Below are 19133 nucleotides of genomic sequence, written 5' to 3'. Positions count from 1 at the left end.
TACGTGTGAGAGAGATCCACCTTTCCAAGTTGTTGGGGTTCATCTCATACTTCTGAAGGTTTGAGGGTGCTGCCTGTTCCATACTCCCCCTACTCCTAGCCTTTTAGGGGTACAAACAATAGTAATTGGGGCCTAGTGTGGTTGTGTACGTGTGATATACATACACTTTTTTTGGATCATATTTTCTATTCCGCTATTTAATCAAAAACCTTTGGGGATCAGTTAAATTGGGGGATAGTCTGTGTTGGTACGTGTGAGAGAGATCCACCTTTCCAAGTTGTTGGGGTTCATCTCATACTTCTGAAGGTTTGAGGGTGCTGCCTGTTCCATACTCCCCCTACTCCTAGCCTTTTAGGGGTACAAACAATAGTAATTGGGGCCTAGTGTGGTTGTGTACGTGTGATATACATACACTTTTTTTGGATCATATTTTCTATTCCGCTATTTAATCAAAAACCTTTGGGGATCAGTTAAATTGGGGGATAGTCTGTGTTGGTACGTGTGAGAGAGATCCACCTTTCCAAGTTGTTGGGGTTCATCTCATACTTCTGAAGGTTTGAGGGTGCTGCCTGTTCCATACCCCCCCTACTCCTCATCTAGCCTTTTAGGGGTACAAACAATAGTAATTGGGGCCTAGTGTGGTTGTGTACGTGTGATATACATACACTTTTTTTGGATCATATTTTCTATTCCGCTATTTAATCAAAAACCTTTGGGGATCAGTTAAATTGGGGGATAGTCTGTGTTGGTACGTGTGAGAGAGATCCACCTTTCCAAGTTGTTGGGGTTCATCTCATACTTCTGAAGGTTTGAGGGTGCTGCCTGTTCCATACCCCCCCTACTCCTCATCTAGCCTTTTAGGGGTACAAACAATAGTAATTGGGGCCTAGTGTGGTTGTGTACGTGTGATATACATACACTTTTTTTGGATCATATTTTCTATTCCGCTATTTAATCAAAAACCTTTGGGGATCAGTTAAATTGGGGGATAGTCTGTGTTGGTACGTGTGAGAGAGATCCACCTTTCCAAGTTGTTGGGGTTCATCTCATACTTCTGAAGGTTTGAGGGTGCTGCCTGTTCCATACTCCCCCTACTCCTCATCTAGCCTTTTAGGGGTACAAACAATAGTAATTGGGGCCCAGTGTGGTTGTGTACGTGTGATATACATACACTTTTTTTGGATCATATTTTCTATTCCGCTATTTAATTTAACTGGGCCTCCATGCGAGACCTGTGTGCCTTGTTGCGCTGTTTTGAGTACTCCACCAACATGGCCAGTGGCAATGACGCCGTTCTCAGCTTAACTATCCCACTTCTATGCCTCCTTGAAAAAACAATTTGGGCGATGATGGAAGAGGATGTGGCACAGGATGAGGAGGAGGAGGAGGATGAAGAGGTAACATTTCCAAGGCTTTCAGGGCAGTCATTCGCAAGGGGCTCCGAGGGTGGGTTCCTGCACACGCAAACGCCAGGGACGCAATTGTCCAGCAGGGGCACAGTTCTGGAGGATGAGGAGGATGAGGAGGAGGAGGAGCTGGAGGAGGAGATGGAACCATGTTCACAGCAGGGTGGCACCCAGGCCAGCTCATGGCCATCACTGGTGCGTGGCTGGGGGGATACAGAGGACACGGACGATACACCTCCCACAGAGGACAGCCTTTCGTTGCCTCTGGGCAGCCTGGCACACATGAGCGATTACATGCTGCAGTGTCTCCACAACGACCGCCGAGTTGCCCACATTCTAACTTGTGCTGATTACTGGGTGGCCACGCTGCTGGATCCCCGTTACAAGGACAACGTACCGTCCTTAATTCACTCACTGGAGCGCGATCGCAAGATGCGCGAGTACAAGCGCACGCTGGTAGACGCCATGCTGCTGGCATTCCCATCTGACAGCGGGGCCACAGTGGAAGCACAAGGCAGAGGAGGAGGAGGAGGAGGTCGCCAACGCAACCAGGGCACCGCCAGCACCTCAGAAGGCAGGGTTAGCATGGCCGAAATGTGGAAAAGCTTTGTCAGCACGCCACAACAAACAGCAGCACCAGCAGCTCAGATGGAACGTCTTAGCAGGAGGCAGCATTTTACCAACATGGTGGAGCAGTATGTGTGCACACGCCTACATGTAGTGAATGACGGGTCTGCCCCCTTCAACTTCTGGGTCTCCAAATTGGGCACATGGCCTGAGCTTGCCCTTTACGCCTTGGAGGTGCTGGCGTGCCCTGCAGCCAGTGTATTATCTGAACGGGTATTTAGCACGGCTGGGGGCGTTATAACAGACAAGCGCAGCCGCCTGTCCAGAGACAATGTGGACAAGCTCACGTTCATTAAAATGAACCAGGCATGGATCCCACGGGACTTTTCCGTACCTTATGCAGAATAGCAATGGATACCGACCTTACCCACCCATTGTTCCATTTTTGCTCTTTCTCACTCTTTTGGGGTGTACCCTCATTTAAAATTTTTGAAAAGAAGCAGTGTTGGCTACCTCGTCCTCCTCCTCAGGGCCAGATTAATGTAGGGGCTATTGGAGCTGCAGCTCCAGGCCCCTACCTTTTATATAGGCCCCGGGTTGGCCATATTCACTGTTACCGCTCTTCTGTCACTTGTAAACACAGAAGTCTGGCTTCTATGCTCGCTTCCCCAGGCAGCACCCTCAGAACCTCCCCACACAGCGTGAAGGCCGGACAAGGAGGGACAGTTGGCGATGCATGGATGTGTTTATGGGCTTCAGAGACAGCATCCCATGTTGAATTAGGCATGCATGGCTGCACCCTTCCTCCTCTGGGTGCATGGCAAGGCACGGCCCTTAAGGCCCTTCAAAATCCTCAGCACCAAGCCCATGATGCTGTTAATCCGGCCCTGGTCCTCCTCTACCGCCGCTTCCACCTACACCGCCCATAGGTGTGCGCAGCCTATTGCATTAAGGTGTGCACCCCAAAGTTGAAATACACATGCATGTGTTTGCCAGCAGGGAGAGTAATGTATCGGGGCCATGTACCTGTAGGCAAGGAGAAATAGAGCAGAGCAGGTCCCAGGGAGATCTTTCCCATCTCCTCACTGGCAATGCTATGTGCCCTAGGTGATTAGGGTGTGCCCAGGCACACCCAGCACACCCTGTGCGCACGCCTATGTCACCGCCACATCCACCACCACCTCAACCTCCCTCCTACTCCATATGGGCCTCGTCCTTCAGAGATGAAGAAGAACATTGTTTTATTTTTCTGTTTTTTTTTGTTGTTTTAAGTTATTTCCCTATCCACATTTGTTTGCAGAGCACTTGCCATGCTCTTAATTACGTTTTGCTGCCATTTGCAGCACTCTAGCCCTTTCCTTTGGTGTTTTAGAGCCATTTTAGTGCCTTAAAGTTCGGGTCCCCATTGACTTCAATGGGGTTCGGTGTCCGGGAAAAGTTCGGTAAAAGTCCGGGACACGGACCCGGACTTTTTTTTAAAGTTCGGCCGAACCCGTCGAACACGGACATCTAGGTGTCCGCTCAACCCTAGTAGTGAATACAGAATTTGACTTTACTGTGAGCTTGCTTGAAGCATAAAAAAATAGTATGGATTAATAGGCAAATATGTATATATGCATATATATATATATATATTGTGAGGGATTAGCTCGGTGGTAGGCGTGGATGACCCCTTTGGGGGTGCGTTTTCAGAGAGAGATAGCCGAGCAGTGGTTGCAAACAACACTTTGATTTATTCATGCAATTTACTTCACACAATTGCAAGCCTCAAAACAGCCAAAATAAAATAAAACAAAATAAATCCTTGCCACTGTGGGCGGCTACCTTCTCACACACTGGAACCTATCTAATGAAGTCTGTCCCCAACCTACTGTTGGGCAGACTTGGCTGGTCATACAGCAGACTCTCAATAGTCCATGTTTTATCTCTTCACACAGCACATGTTCATTTAAGCTGTCCCTTTTCCTCTTCACATGGCAAACATTCCTTTATTTCTTCCACATAGAAATAGTTTGTTTATTTACCTTGAGAAGTCTTCACAACTGGTTACCCTCCTTAGCACACATCACTTCAGGGGGTCTTCTCCCATGCCCACACAGCTTGTCGGGAGGCACTCATCTGACTGTCCTCCTTCTCCCAGCCCACACGGCTTCAGGAGACAGCTTCCGGAGGCAGCAATCAATAGGACTTCCTTTGGACAAATTATAGAGGCCTTCATTTCCTCATTCTGAACAGCTGAAGTCTGTTCAACTTCCTGCTGGCTAGCTCTGTAGCCAACACCCTATAGAAATTGGTGAACTTTCTAAATCAGATGGAAATGTATCTCCTGCCTGTGACTACATTCCCAGATTTACCTGACTTCCTGTCACAATATATATATATATATATATATATATATACATACATACAGTATATATATATATATATATATATATATATATAGTAAGTGAATACTACAATAAGAAGAACTATAGGTCAATAGCATAACCTCTAGGTCTAGGATGTAATCCAACTGCTTTTAAGAAATTCCTCAAAGTGAATAGCCCGGAGAGCAGATCATACAGAAAATGACAACTTACAGTAACAAATTGATAGCACTTCAGTAGATCAATCACCAAATTTACTTTAATGGGGCTCTATGAGTCCAGGCAGGAGGAGGACAAAGGAATTACCTTTTTCTCTCTTTAGGTCTGCTCTCTCCCTTCTGCATCCCAAATAACCAGTTCAAACACAATACTCGATTTAGTGCGCTGAATTAACCCCTAAGGCCTAAACCCTAAAGTCCTAAGTGCAGATAAAACCTCTATGTCTTCAGTTAATACTTTTGTGGTGCACTTAAGGTTCTGGTGAAGTGAACAAAGAGTATCCAAAAGAGCAAACAGACATTACAACTGCTCGGCAGAGTGTAAGAACATAACAGGTTCTCCTAATTAGGTGAGGCAAAAGGATAGCATCGATACAGTGTTCTGTCTTACGGAAAGACTGGGCAGGGACCCTCTCACCAATCTAGTGTCAAGAGGCTCCAAGGGGAAGTTATCCTGGAACAGATCCCTCAGATTGCCTGACTGACCACTTAGTACTGGAACACCACACGCTGTCAGGGACGCCTGGAGATGCACCCGGGTTCTTTCTTTGGCCTGGTTATCCACCACCAAACTCAAAGATATAACAGGATCACTCACACCAACACAGGACAGCAGCACCCATCTCCAGTGTCCAGTCTTCCCCTCCCTTCTCCCAGGAAGCATCTACTGCAAGATTCCTCCTCTCGGTTTATGGGCTGCTGGTTTTATTCGTTTTTATCCTGGAGATTACAATGGGGCAGCCTGTGTTGAGCACTACATATTCCAGAGTTCCTTGCAGTTCTTCAATTATCCCTGTATTGGTCAGCCCCTCCTACCAATGGAGAAAAAGGGGAGGGCACTGAGTGTCTGTGAATATGTCTCTTACTCACTGCAGAGTGAGAGAAGAAGAAAGAGGGGGGAAATTCCCCCATAGCTGCTGGCAAGCTGTGTGTGTCCTTGTTAGCCTGCCTGTTCATATACAAGTCTCGGGCTGCAGCGGCACCCGCTACACACTCCCACCTCCAAAGAACCTTTGGCCCTCCAAAGACAGTAAATTCCTGAACCTGTTACATTATTTTGTCATACACGAGGAGAAAAACAGATTAACATACACAAGACAGCAAACAGCTCACATTTTCATAAGAATCTGGCAGAGGTAACTCCCACCAATTTGCAAAGGAAGGAAGGTTGTTCTGCCTAGTGGCCACCTGGATTGGGATGGCCTAGCTAGATGTGCCGGGGGGTAGTTAGGGTCGCTTCTCGAAAAATCTGTGGAGGAGAGATCAGGTGCTTCAAGAGGGATTTGAGAGGTGAGAATAGCCTCCTCAGAGCTTTCACCTAGAATGTCATACGCCAGTCTCTTAGGTGGGCGAATAATTCTTCTCTCTCTCTGCTCTTTAAGTTCAGAGGTTGTAGACTCATTGATCCCCTCTTCCTCCTCATCAGCTTCAGCTTCTTCCTTCTCAACAAAGAAGTGAGAATCCTCAGCATCTGCTGCTGGCAGGGGAAATTAGGAGTCTTCCAGGTCTCCCGAGGACTGACCTGAGGCACAAATTCAGGAGCCGCTGGCCTGAGAATCCCAGTGTCTGTCACCTTGGGAGGAGAAGAAGGGAGAGCAGCAGTCTCTGGCATTTGAGATGGCCACAGCCAATTCACTCCCATCTCTTCATCTTTGCTGTCCTCGTCTTCTGCATCAAGGGGTAAAGGCTGAGATCTAGTCACTGGCCGAGATCTTTGTGAAGCTGTAAGTGTAGGCTGTGGATCCAACTGTGGTGGCACATGAACTGCTTCTGATAAGGGCAACAGATGATTATGATGCCAGGTCTTCAGCGGGCCCGTACTTCCCTCTGGCCGGATCTGATACACTGGTATTCCTGGTAGCTGCTTACAAATTAAATAGAGCTGTGACTTCCAGGGATCAGCTAACTTGTGCTTACCAGGAACACCCAGGTTTATCAACAACACTCTGTCACCCGGTTGTAGATCCTGCATTTGCACCCTGAGGTCAAATTTTCTCTTGTTTCCCTGTCCTCGGGCATCTGAGGCAGGTGGGGCCTTCTCATAGGCGGTCTTTAGACTTCTCCTCAGGCGATCCATATTTCCTCTGTGAGAAGTTACTGAGGTATGGTCTAGGGGTGTGCCAAGGCCAGTTCGACTGGCAGCTGAGCCTCCCAGTCCCAGTCAGCCATTAAGAAGAGTAACCCATGGCATCATTTGCTGCACTGTTGTAGGCATGCACAATGGCTGCTATTAGTTTGCTCCATTGCTGCTTCTTTTCCAAAGTCAGAGTCCCAAGCATATCCAGGAGAGTCCGATTGGGGATGGTATGGAGTGGTTCGTGACTTCTTGATGCCAAGTCTAAAAGTCTCTTAATGAGGTGGCCCTCAAAGTCTCTCCCTTGATTGGAGTGGATGCGTTGAGGCAGACCGTAGTGCACAAAGATCTTTTCTACCAAGATCTTGGCTACAGTGGACGCCTGTTGGTTCTTTGTGGGAAAGGCCTGGATCAGTTACTACCAGAATATTTCCCTGTCCACTCAGGTAAGGCTCCGAGCACAGAAAGTCAATGCACACTAGCTCCATGGGACCTTGGCTCTAAAGATGGCCCATTGGGGCAGGTCGATAAGGCAGAGTCTTTCTCTGTATACATTAGATGCATGAGTGGCAGTAGCCCTTAACTTCAGCCCACATCCAGGGCCAGTAGAACTGGTCTCTCACCAGGTTAAAGACCCTGTTGGGCCCTAGGTGGCCATGGTTGTCATGTAGAGCAGTTAATACAGTCTCCCTATGCTTCTTGGGTAAAAAATAACTGCCATTTCTCTTTGGAATCGTCAGAGGGGCCCCTTCGGTAGTCTACTCTGTTGCGCAGTTGCAACCGATCTCACTTCCTATAAAGCAGATAAGCTTCCTTTTGGGTGTCAGTAAGAAGCAAATCAGGGCACTGGCTCTCCACAGCCTTTATCACCAAGCTACAAAGAGGGTCTTCCATCTGATCCTTTCACAAGTCTTTCTTGGAGAGCTTGGGCAGGCCTTTATCTCCGACCTGGGTAATGTTGCAATAACTCCTGGGGACTCCAGCTGCTGAGACCCCAATTTCTTCTGCTGCAGATCCACCTCCAGGTTGATACTCTGCACCCTGACAAATAGCTTGTACACCTTCAGATTTCAGCTGGCTCCATACTCCTGAAGAGTCTCCGCAACATAGTGTCCGCATCCCTGTTTTCGACCCCTGGATGGTACTCCAGGCTGAAAGTGAATTTTACAAGGCAGCCAACCACCTGTGACCAGTGGCGTCCAACGTGGCGGTATTGAGGATGTATGTGAGAGGATTATTGTCTGTCTTGATCACAAAGTCTGCTCCGTACAGATAATCCCTCAGCTTATCTGCCACTGCCCACCTCAAAGCCAGACTCCGACTCACATAGGCGACTGGCTGCAGGTACCTGTCATGTTCTTAATATGGTACCCTACTTAGCCCTTTTCGACTGGCATCAACGTGTAGTTCGTATGGCTTGATTGGATCTGCATAGGCCAGGATTGGAGTAGTTGTCAAACTCCATTTCAGTTGCCTAAAAGTCTCCTAACACTGTGCAGTCCACTGTTCCTGAATGGACTCTTGAGGTCTTCTGGGTCCTCCAGCTGGTCTAAAAGGTTTAGTTAGGTCTGGGTCATCGTCTTCGTCATGGTCTTCAGCAGTTCATTGAGTGGGCAAGCTAGCTTAGAAAATCCCTCAATGAATCTTCTGTAATAGGAACAGAATCCCAGAAATTACCTGAGCTCAGTCACATGGTAGGCCTTGACAGCTTTTAGCTTCTGGGGGTCAGTGGCCACCCATTCGGCAGACACAATATGGCAAAGGTAGTTGACCGAGGGTTGATAGAATGGCATTTTTACAATGACAGCTTCAACCCCTCGTCATGAAGTCTCTTCAAGACCTTCTCTAAACACTTTTCACATTCCTTCAAAGTCTTACGGAAGATATAATCTAGATACACCAACACCTCTATTAAATTCATAACACCCATCAGTCTTTGGAAGGTGGCTGGAGCACCAGGCAGGCCCTGAGGCATCCAATCAAATTCAAAGAACCCCTATGGGGTAATGAAAGCTGTCTTCTCCCCATCTTCAGGGTGCATGGGGGATTTGAGAATACCCGCTCTTCAAATCCAGCACACTGAACCACTTTGTCCCTGACGGGCTCTACCGGGCATCTTCTATCCTTGGGGTGGTATATTGGTCAGGAATGGTCCTTTGGTTTAGCGTCTGATAATCGATGCACAATCTAGGGGACCAATTCGTCTTCTGTACTACCACTATTGGGGAAGCGTATGGACTCTGGGACTCTTCGATGATACCTGCTCTCTTCAATTCTGCAAGCTGCTCCCGCAGGTCTTCCGGGTCCCCCAAATGAATCCGTTGAACTTGTTTCCAGAATGGTTTATCCTCTTGGAGGTGGATCCAGGGTTGGGGACTCTTTGCACACCCCACATCAAACTCACTCTTGGAGAATGCAGCCTGCCACCCCAGGAGCTGATTATTGGCCTTTTCCTTACATTCAGGATAAAGGGGAGTATTCTTCGGGTAGAACTCCTCAACAGGGATTCCATCCTTCACTCCCCCCAAAAATCAGAGACTGGGGTGGCCGGATTCACTTATCCCAGCCACATCCAAGCGGGCATCTTCACTGGGGAGGCCGTGATGTTGCAGACACTGACTGAGATCCTCCCCGTGATTTCTTTGCAACACCTTAGTTGAAACCAGTTCTGGGACTATTTCCAGTTCTATGTCTTTTCTTTGACCGTCCGCTTCAATGAAGATGAAAGGGCCTGGTTGCTTCCAATTGAGCTTGACAGTTGCTTGCAAACAAATCACTTCACCGGGCCGTAATACCTTCTCACATTGGTCCAGACAACATATCCTTCAACTGGGGCCTTCTGCTCTTGTACTAGGTGCTGGTAGGCTTGTCCCAGCATGGGGTGAACACCTGTAGTTGAAGTACCAGGCTCCAAGACAAGATGTGTCAACAACTTTCAAACAAGTTTAGTATTGGTCCCTATGATCAGGGAATTCTTGCTGGTCACATGCGGGCGAGGGCATACTACCGCCAGTGTGTCAAATGTCTCTCTCTTTCCAGCCACAGAAGAGTCAAAGGTCGACTTGACTGGTAGATAGCCGTGGTAGGGGAAGTTCTGAGTCCCAATGCACCATATCTCTAACTTTTCCAACTTCTGCAATGGCAGATGCTTAAGGTACCTGTCGTTGAAGTCCTTGTAGAGAAGGGTCACTTGAGCTCCAGTATCTAGGGGGGGCTCTAGTGTAGATTCCCTCTACTTGGATGGAAATGACAGGGGAAGGTCCCACTAGCTTGACAGGGAACTTGTAGAAAGCAATTGCTTTGGCCTGCTCTGTAGCCTGTATCTGATCTCCTTTCTTGTGGAAATTATGATCCAGCTTGAGTCTATGTTTATTCTAGGGGTCTGATCTGGTGTGCACTGACTCTCTAATGCCAGGTAGTCCGTGTCAGGAAGTGGAACACTGGGTTGCTCAGAGACAACAATGGGAGCCCTCTGAGAGGGTTTGGACTGCTGCCGTGGTCTCCTTGTGTTTTTGCTTTTGGAGCTAGCTACTGCAGATGGGCACCCAGTTGGCTCCTTCACCGGGGCCCTCTGAAGTTTCCTGTTGGCTTCTGGCACTGAGCTTCAAGCTTTGCTGTACTTGGACACATGCATCTGTAATGACCCACTTCTCCACATTTGAAGCACTCTTTATTGGTTTGTCGGCTTCTTGCCAGAGGCAACAGGCAAGGAACTCTGTGACACTCTCGACAAGCATCTTGGTGATGTTTGCTGCCATCCGGTTTATCATCTCCATTATCTGTATCATCTGAGACTTTAGGGCAGCTATCTTGGAGTTGGACTCCATTGCCCCCTCCAATCCGACATATGCTGATGCTGGACAGACAGCAACTCACTTGTCATCACACATGGCCTCCTCCTCCCTCACCACTTTGATAAGCCGGGATATTTTAGTGACATAACACACACAGAGGTCTTTAGCAGAATCCAAACTGGATCAGAGCGTAGGGCCCCCTTGAGGATTTTCTGTATCCTGGCATGATCTTAGTGGAAGGCACCATCCTCTTTTTCAGCACAATCTGGTATAGCATCTTGTTCAACCATCTGATTTATTCAGACAGACGCTCACCTTGGCTTTGGAGAGCATGCTCAAATTGATTGATCAAATTGGTTGCTTTCTCTGTCCGCCCAAACTCCTCTTGGAGCATAGCCAGGTAATTGTTGACTGTACAGGTCCTGTTGCTAATTCTCAATTTTCTGATGGCCTTAGCAGCAGCTCCTCAAAGACTCTCACTGATGCGCTGCTTTTTTGGGCCTCCGGCAGGTCCCATTCTTCTAGAGCCTGCATTGCTTGTTCCATCCAGACTTCATACTCTTCCTCTCCAGTGGGCACAGGCTGTTTCCCCAAGAAAATTCTCAGCTTCCAATATCCAGCCCAGAACATGCTGGAGTGCCCTTCTGGTATTTTTAGACAAAGTTCCCCAGGGCTGTAAAGAATTTTGGCCAGGGGTGCCAAGAAGGGGGCTATTTCCTCAATTGCCTCAGCTTGACTGGAACTTGTCTTGCACTCATCTGGAACTTTCAGCTGCATTATACGAAGCTCAGTTTTGTTGACCAACTGCATACTGATGCCTCTGAAGTTGTCAGGGACTCCTTGCTTCCACTCACTGCTTGACTGATCTGTTCTTCAGCCTAGACCTCTCCAGGGAGCTTGATCACCATGGTCAACTCTGGGCGGGCGCCTTCCTCTTCACACCACTGGATCGCAGCGGCAGGGTCCATATTGGTGCTTGTAGGTGTGCTATCTTGAGGAGATGATTGCAGAGTAGCGGTATATCTTGGACGAGCCCCCACGTGTAGCGCTAACCCTAATATCTATAATAAGTCAAACAACAATAACAAGAACTAGAGGTTAATAGCGTAACCACTGGGATAATATCCAACTGCTTTCAAGGAATTCCTCAAAGTGAATAGCCTGGAGAGCAGAGGTAATCACACAGAAATGACAACTTACAGTAAGAAAATGATAGCACTTCAGTAGATTAATCACCAACTTTACTTTAATTGGGCTCTATGAGTCCAGGCAGGAGGAAGGCAAAGGAATTTCCCTTTTCTCTCTTTAGGTCAGTTCTCTCCCTTCTGCACCACAGTCTCAAAAAAACAGTTCAAACACAATACCTTATTCAGTGAACAGAATTAACCCCTAAGGCCTAAACCCGCCTGAATAGCGGCTAGAGTCCTGAGTGTAGATGAGGCCTCTATGTCTTCACCTTATTCTTTCGTCAGTGCACTTAAGGTTCTTTAGTGAAGTGAACAAAGAGTATCCGAAAGAACAAACGGACACTACAACTGCTGGGCAAGTGTAAGAACATAACAGGTTCTCCTAATTAGGTGAGGCAAAAGGGTAGCACTTGTGCAGTATTCTGGCTTAAGGAAATACTGGGCAGGGGCCCTCTCACTAATCCAGTGTCAGGAGGCTCCAAGGGGACCGCAGCACCCGTCTCCAGCGTCCAGTCTTCCCCTCACCTCGTGGTAGCTCTCCCTTCTCCCAGGAAGCCTCTGCTGCAAGATTCCTCCTCTCAGTTTATTGGCTGCTGGTATCAGTCGTTTATATCCTGGAGATTACAACGGGGCAGCCTGGGTTGGGGACTACATATCCCAGAGTTCCTTGCAGTTCTTCAGTTCTTCGTGGATTGGCCAGCCCCTCCTGCCAATGGAGAAACAGGGGAGGGCACTAAGTGTCTGTGAATATATCTCTCACTCGCTGCACATTGAAAGAAGGAGAAGGAGGAGGGAAATCCCCCCGCAGCTGCTGGCAAGCTCTGTGTATCCTTGTTAGCCTGCCTGTGGATATATAAGTCTAGGGCTGCAGTGGCACCCGTTACATAGAGGTTGAATGCAAGGCTCAGTTCACACTGTCACAACTTGGGATCTGACTTGTGAGACCCCAAGTTGTTTGACATGTGAAATCCTATGTTAGTCAATGATAGCTGTCTTAATTAGCACTACTGAAGTCGCTCCGACTTTAGAAAAGGTTCCTGTACTACTTCAAGGTGACTTCTATTTGACTTGTGCCCATAGATTTTAATGGAATTTGCCTCCAAGTCGGATCCTCATCTATATTGGTGGGATTTGTATCTGACATTACAGGAAGATTACTCAGGCATTCCCTGAAAGTTGCTTCAAAGTCTCTTCAAAGTCGTTTCAAAGTCTCATCAAGTAGTACTCAAGTCTCCAGCAAATCTCCAGGAAGTTGCCTGGCAAAGTCGCATTGTAAGTCGCATGACTTTCAGGACACTACAGTGTGGACCAAGCATTAATGTTGTATAACACTTCGGTATTTTAAATAATGTACATAGGGACTATTAACCTACCTGGCGTTATGATTGTTTCCGATTTTAGGTGCTGAAAGCGGGACCATTATTTTGCATGTAATTCTTAACAACGAGCAGCCCAAATCAACTATTTACATATGATTTTTTTTGTTTATTTTTTTAATGTGCGTTCTTCTTTATAACACCTCGGGTATGATAAAGTTGGAAACACAAAATCATAAATTATATTATAATAAAGAACTATAAATAAGTTAAAGTATGTATGTATATCTATATATATATATATATATATATATATACAGTGGGTACGGAAAGTATTCAGACCCCCTTAAATTTTTCACTCTTTGTTATATTGCAGCCATTTGCTAAAATCATTTAAGTTCATTCTTCTTCCTCATGAATGTACACATAGCACCCCATACTGACAGAAAAACACAGAATTGTTGACATTGTTGCAGATTTATTAAAAAAGAAAAACTGAAATATCACATGGTCCTAAGTATTCAGACCCTTTGCTGTGACACTCATATATTTAACTCAGGTGCTTTCCATTTCTTCTGATCATCCTTGAGATGGTTCTACACCTTCATTTGAGTCCAGCTGTGTTTGATTATACTGATTGGACTTGATAAGGAAAGCCACACACCTGTCTATATAAGACCTTCCAGATCACAATGCATGTCAGAGCAAATGAGAATCATGAGGTCAAAGAAACTGCCTGAAGAGCTCAGAGACAGAATTGTGGCAAGGCACAGATCTGGCCAAGGTTACAAAAAGATTTCTGCTGCACTTAAGGTTCCTAAGAGCACAGTGGCCTCCATAATCCTCAAATGGAAGACGTTTGGGACGACCAGAACCCTTCCTAGAGCTGGCCGTCCGGCCAAACTGAGCTATCGGGGGAGAAGAGCCTTGGTGAGAGAGGTAAAGAAGAACCCAAAGATCACTGTGGCTGAGCTCCAGAGATGCAGTCAGGAGATGGGAGAAAGTTGTAGAAAGTCAACCATCACTGCAGCCCTCCACCAGTCGGGGCTTTATGGCAGAGTGGCCCGACGGAAGCCTCTCCTCAGTGTAAGACACATGAAAGCCTGCATGGAGTTTGCTAAAAAACACCTGAAGGACTCCAAGATGGTGAGAAATAAGATTCTCTGGTCTGATGAGACCAAAATAGAACTTTTTGGCCTTAATTCTAAGCGGTATGTGTGGAGAAAACCAGGCACTGCTCATCACCTGTCCAATACAGTCCCAACAGTGAAGCATGGTGGTGGCAGCATCATGCTGTGGATGTGTTTTTCAGCTGCAGGGACAGGACGACTGGTTGCAATCGAGGGAAAGATGAATGCGGCCAAGTACAGGGATATCCTGGACAAAAACCTTCTCCAGAGTGCTCTGGACCTCAGACTGGGCCGAAGGTTTACCTTCCAACAAGACAATGACCCTAAGCACACAGCTAAAATAACAAAGGAGTGGCTTCACAACAACTCCGTGACTGTTCTTGAATGGCCCAGCCAGAGCCCTGACTTAAACCCAATTGAGCATCTCTGGAAATCTCTAAAAATGGCTGTCCACCAACGTTTACCATCCAACCTGACAGAACTTGAGAGGATCTGCAAGGAGGAATGGCAGAGGATCCCCAAATCCAGGTGTGAAAGACTTGTTGCATCTTTCCCAAAAAGACTCCTGGCTGTATTAGATCAAAAGGGGGCTTCTACTAAATACTGAGCAAAGGGTCTGAATACTTAGGACCATGTGATATTTCAGTTTTTCTTTTTTAATAAATCTGCAACAATGTCAACAATTCTGTGTTTTTCTGTCAGTATGGGGTGCTATGTGTACATTCATGAGGAAGAAGAATGAACTTAAATGATTTTAGCAAATGGCTGCAATATAACATAGAGTGAAAAATTTAAGGGGGTCTGAATACTTTCCGTACCCACTGTATATATATGTGTGTACACATATTATATATATATATACATATCAAATATAAAAAGGAGTTGCGCTAAAGAATGCAAATCATAACAGTCCACATGTTCAATTGCTTGAAGATGCAGGCATGAAAAATGACAGCATAAAAACTGGTGAAAGTCCACAATTAGATGCTTGAAAATGTAGGCATGCACACTCTATAGGTTATCCACCCAGGTGTTTAATCAGCTTAAACAAGTGTGAGTTCCCAGCCACCACATACTGACTCTTACCAGATACTGGTGGAACTATAGCAGTGAGTGGTTAAGGACCACTACAGCCTCTCTCCTGAACCGTGCAGCTCCAGAAGCTCCCAAATTCCATACCAGTGTTTCAGTGTTTGGAGTTCGCTGCTTGAGTCTAATAGGGGCGCTGGGTATTTTAGTTTATATATATATATATATATATATATATATATATATATATATATATATATATATATATATATATATATATATATATATATAGATATACGTATCTATATATATATATATAGATATACGTATATATATGTATATATATATAGATATAGATATACAGTGGGTACGAAAAGTATTCAGACCCCCTTAAATTTTTCACTCTTTGTTATATTGCAGCCATTTGCTAAAATCATTTAAGTTCATTCTTCTTCCTCATGAATGTACACATAGCACCCCATACTGACAGAAAAACACAGAATTGTTGACATTGTTGCAGATTTATTAAAAAAGAAAAACTGAAATATCACATGGTCCTAAGTATTCAGACCCTTTGCTCAGTATTTAGTAGAAGCCCCCTTTTGATCTAATACAGCCAGGAGTCTTTTTGGGAAAGATGCAACAAGTCTTTCACACCTGGATTTGGGGATCCTCTGCCATTCCTCCTTGCAGATCCTCTCCAGTTCTGTCAGGTTGGATGGTAAACGTTGGTGGACAGCCATTTTTAGGTCTCTCCAGAGATGCTCAATTGGGTTTAAGTCAGGGCTCTGGCTGGGCCATTCAAGAACAGTCACGGAGTTGTTGTGAAGCCACTCCTTCGTTATTTTAGCTGTGTGCTTAGGGTCATTGTCTTGTTGGAAGGTAAACCTTCGGCCCAGTCTGAGGTCCAGAGCACTCTGGAGAAGGTTTTTGTCCAGGATATCCCTGTACTTGGCCGCATTCATCTTTCCCTCGATTGCAACCAGTCGTCCTGTCCCTGCAGCTGAAAAACACCCCCACAGCATGATGCTGCCACCACCATGCTTCACTGTTGGGACTGTATTGGACAGGTGATGAGCAGTGCCTGGTTTTCTCCACACATACCGCTTAGAATTAAGGCCAAAAAGTTCTATTTTGATCTCATCAGACAAGAGAATCTTATTTCTCACCATCTTGGAGTCCTTCAGGTGTTTTTTTAGCAAACTCCATGCGGGCTTTCATGTGTCTTACACTGAGGAGAGGCTTCCGTCTGGCCACTCTGCCATAAAGCCCCGACTGGTGGAGGGCTGCAGTGATGGTTGACTTTCTACAACTTTCTCCCATCTCCTGACTGCATCTCTGGAGCTCAGCCACAGTGATCTTTGGGTTCTTCTTTACCTCTCTCACCAAGGCTCTTCTCCCCCGATAGCTCAGTTTGGCCGGACGGCCAGCTCTAGGAAGGGTTTTGGTCGTCCCAAACGTCTTCCATTTGAGGATTATGGAGGCCACTGTGCTCTTAGGAACCTTAAGTGCATCAGAAATCTTTTTGTAACCTTGGCCAGATCTGTGCCTTGCCACAATTCTGTCTCTGAGCTCTTCAGGCAGTTCCTTTGACCTCATGATTCTCATTTGCTCTGACATGCATTGTGATCTGGAAGGTCTTATATAGACAGGTGTGTGGCTTTCCTTAACAAGTCCAATCAGTATAATCAAACACAGCTGGACTCAAATGAAGGTGTAGAACCATCTCAAGGATGATCAGAAGAAATGGAAAGCACCTGAGTTAGATATTAGATAGGACCATGTGATATTTCAGTTTTTCTTTTTTAATAAATCTGCAACAATGTCAACAATTCTGTGTTTTTCTGTCAGTATGGGGTGCTATGTGTACATTCATGAGGAAGAAGAATGAACTTAAATGATTTTAGCAAATGGCTGCAATATAACAAAGAGTGAAAAATTTAAGGGGGTCTGAATACTTTCCGTACCCACTGTATATCTATATATATATATATGCGTTGACGTGGCAGTATGTCTTTCCGTATACATATGCCTTGATTTGTATACAAAATGGCTGATTTAGATCAAGATGTCTTTAAGGAATTAATCTCATTTCTCTTTGATTTCTTTACATGTGTCACTGAGCTTGCAAAAGCTAAAAATATATATAAGCTACCCACAAAAATACTCCCTATCTGTCATAAAGAGGAACCCTGTCTCGACATTTGAACCGCAGAACCATTAATATCTTTTACAAAAGTCCCTCGGTAAACTCCTTGATGAGCATCACAAAGAAAATTCCCTGATGACAGAAAATCACAATATAGATTAACCCTATGCTTACCATAATTAATTGCTAACCTTGATTGGACAAAAGATCTTAATGACAACCCATTTCTTGTACGTCAGATATTAATAACAAACCCATTTTTTATACCTCATAAAGTATATTTAAACTCCAACACGCTGTAATAAAATCAGGTCACTATGATTCAGCCATCTTGAGTCTGTCTGATCTCATTATATACATAGCTATATATATTGTCTGATTTGGTATCACTGACTAACAGGTAACATGTATTTTGTACCTGAGGAAAATGCCACAACAGCGTATATATATATATATATATATATATATATATATATATATATATATATATATATAAAGTACAGTAAAACTGCGTCACGTCACAGGAGACAGAAGCCGGGGCACAGAGCATCAGGAGAAAGATCCTGCCGCTGCACACTGCCGGGATACATCGCTGGATCCTGGGGACAAGGTGAGTACCCTCTCTTACAGGATCCAGCGATCTTCCTAGCGGTACCCCTAGTGTGGCTTGTGGTTACCGCTTTTGGCACTGAAATTAAACCCCGAGCCACACTCGGGAATACCACTAGGGAGGTTAAGGAGGACAGGACAGAGGGATTTGGTTCAGAAGGAGGGACAATTCTTTCAAATGAGGGCAATTGAGAGCTATACTCAGTAGAATTGTTTGTCCATTATGGTAACTAGGGATGATCGAACGGTTCGGGTCCACCATCGGTTCGGCCCGAATATTGGGTGTTCGAGGTTCGGCCGAATTTAGAACTTTTTGCCCAAAAAGTTCGGAATTCGGCAACCAGAACCGACCAAAATGCAATACTTCAGGAAATTGGCTTTAAAAGCCCGTGATTGGACCAGAACCATTAGCAAAAGCCAATTGAGGGGGCAGGAGAATGCTAGGAATGTGATTGGAGTGACTAGGGGGTCCCTAGACCAATCATTAATGAATACGCCCCCCAGTATATAAGATCGCCCCCGCCATATTCCTAGCATTGTTATACTGGACATGGAAGAGAGTGGAAGCAGTTCTGTTAATTTTACTTTAAAAGTGTCATTTAGCATTTATTAGTGTGAGGAAAGGGATATCTAGTGTAGTTAGAGTGCTCCTTTACACTTAAGTTAGCTTCAAAAATTTAGTTTCTGTAGGGAAAGTGTTAAGTGTAAGGGGACCGTAGTGTAGTGTAGGGTTAACTGGCAGTGACTGCTATGGAAGGGTGACAAAACCCTTCCATAGCAGGGTGACCGCTATAGAGAAATGATTATTTCTCTGAATTGCTTCGGGACAGGAATATGGCTTCTCACCAGCCAAGCATTTTTCATGCTGCAGGGGCTGCCACTGCCAGTGCTTTTTTGAGGACATGTTTGATGTCAGACATGACATCTGAACATGTGTATAGGGGGTATATATACACATATATGTCTGTATATATACCCCTAGACATATATAGGTGTGATAGTAGCAGAAATATATGCTTGCGCTAATGAAATCATTTATAGTAATATATTTCTGCTACTATCACACCTATATATGGCTAGGTGTCTATATACATATAATTATGTGTGTATATACCACTATACACAAGTTCAGATGTTTTGCCTGCCTCAAAAGAACCCCAAAAAATGCCAAAAAAACGCTAGCGTCAAAAAAAAAAAGCCCAGGTGTGTTTTTGCTGGCATTTTTTGGGAGTTTTTGGAGGCAGGCAAAACATCAGAACTTGTGCACAGTACCACTATACACAAGTTC

The sequence above is a fragment of the Pelophylax lessonae genome (genome assembly GCF_965119305.1).
Source record: "Pelophylax lessonae genome assembly, chromosome: 5".
Lineage (NCBI taxonomy): Eukaryota > Metazoa > Chordata > Amphibia > Anura > Ranidae > Pelophylax > Pelophylax lessonae.
This window is presented reverse-complemented; position numbering follows the sequence as displayed.